Source organism: Chenopodium album, chromosome 3, assembly GCF_948465745.1.
Source record: "Chenopodium album chromosome 3, dcCheAlbu1.1, whole genome shotgun sequence".
Classification (NCBI taxonomy): domain Eukaryota; kingdom Viridiplantae; phylum Streptophyta; class Magnoliopsida; order Caryophyllales; family Amaranthaceae; genus Chenopodium; species Chenopodium album.
In genome coordinates, this window is record NC_137836.1 from 46,959,257 (window position 1) to 46,961,621 (window position 2,365).

Sequence of the window (2,365 nt, forward strand, 5' to 3'; positions counted from 1 at the left end):
GCTTGATTTACAAAGAGCTATGGTGTTAGTTTAAAAGCATGTTTATTGTCTAATTCCGATCTCCGCTGCCATTGATGACTTTGTAAGTTTTTTTGTAGTCTATTTTTGTAAGTTCCTTTAAGAAATTTCAATAACCATAACTAATACTTCATATTAATTTTAAGGATTCTAGGTATGTTATTTAAAAAAAAAAAAACAAAAATTGACTCTAATTTACTTTTATTTTGATATCATTTCATCTACTTTATAGATCGTAGACCATATTAATTTAATTGTTTTATTAAGGTTTGTTTGATTTTTTCTTACAATGAGTTAGTTTTGCTCATTATTTGTTGAATATTTTGAAATTTATGTGGTTTTTTACAGCGTAGATGAGTAGGTGATGAGTTGTTGATGCAGCTTTACGAAAGTTATGCCATTGACGACAATTACGACGGAGGAATCTGAAGATCACATGTGTTTGGAGCCTTGAAGACAGTTATTTCAATTAATTTAGTTTTATCAAAATGGGCATTCACTTTTGTTTTACGCATATCAAGGTTTTGTAAATTTATCATCATATTAATTTCATGTAATGGAAATATGGAATACATGATTTATAAGTATATTATTAAGTTGATTTAAATGTATGAACTTGTCGATATATTTATTTTTATTTTGGGGTTGTAGTTGTATCAAATCTAAAGTAATAGCAAATTTTAATTTTTTTTTGTTTGGCAACTGATTCATTCGAGAAAAATAACGTTTGATTCTAAAGATGCCAAACCCTCTGCCATTATGCAACATAAATCTTATTAATCTTTTTTTTTAAAAAAAATAGCAAAGAGAACTGTTTAGTATGATAACCGTTCTCTTTTCCTTTGACTTTTTTACTAGCCTTCATAAGGGGAAAAGAGACCAGTTGTCTCACCTAACCGTTCTCTTTTCTTTTGCATATAGAGCACCCCTAAACCCGTTTTGTATACTTTATACATCGCTTAGCGGAAGAACGGTTGTAAAGCATTCTATAAAGCATGTTTCAACCGTTCTCTATTCCCTTTTTTGTTATAGTGTTTCTAACTACAAACATGTTAGTTTATAAATGAAACAAAGGATTTGGGACAAATACAAGCTCATTTATTTCATTTATGTCATCTTCGCCTACTTATGCTCCTATATACATGATAACTAAACTATATTTGCAATGAAACCATTACTAACTTTTAATCATACTACCTCAATATGAAATTCCTTCCTTGTGGTCTAATCGCATATAACATGCTTCGTCATCTATGCATGTCATTTGGTACAACAGGTCCAAGAACAGTGAAAGGTACAAAATCATAAAAAACATCATATTCTTTCTCATCCTCAACATCTCCAATGCCTAGGATTCTTCTTTTGCAAGCTAGCACAATAGACAATTATGAATCGACTGGGTCAGTTACGTAGAACACTTGCTTAGCTTAAGATGTAAGGATAAATGGTTCCGCACTAACATTCAAGTGGCCAAGATCTACAAGAGTAAAGTCATCATATTTGACATTACGCCTGATATTATCAACCCACTTACACTTGAAAAGAGAAACCTTGAAGTTACAATAATTAAGCTCCCATAGTTCTTGAATTCAACCATAGTATGACAACTTTGCATCGACAGGTGATTTATCCTTAGCACTTGCAAACTCCCTTGACGATGCCACAAGCGTTACACCACTGTTTTGGGTGGAGGAAGATTTCAAATCCCGACCCTCAATCCAAAAAATGTACCCATTGATGTCATATCCCTCAAATGAACGAACATCATCTCTAGGAGCGTACGCAAACCACCGTACTGTATCGGTCAAATTAGTAATCATCCAATCAACCAATTACTCGATCACGAAACCAATTGAAAAACCTCTTATTATGCAACTGCATAAGTGCCATTTAACCTTTCGATGGAAATTCGTCACGCAAACTAGCCATGTGCTCGTCTAAATATGGGTGCACATCTGCAATATTGTGCAACACATAAAGGTGTGCTTGTAAGAACTGATCTCGGTCAGGTGACATTCATTTCGACCCAATTGTGCCATGATCATCAAGTCTCCCTTCATGTTGAGAAATAGGAAGACCGATAGGTTGAGCAACGGCTACATAGTCCGCCACAAAGTTACCTATCTCATCACCCACGGTCCCTTGCATCATACTTCCTTCCGGGTGAGTCCGGTTCCATACTTTATTTTGCAATGTACCCATGTGTATTTCAAAAGGATTTCACCACCTCATGAACACTGGACCGCACAACTTAATCTCACACACCAAATGAAGAATCAAATGAACCATTATGTCAAAAAATGAGGGTGGGAAATACATTTCAAATTTGCACAAAGTCACAACCACA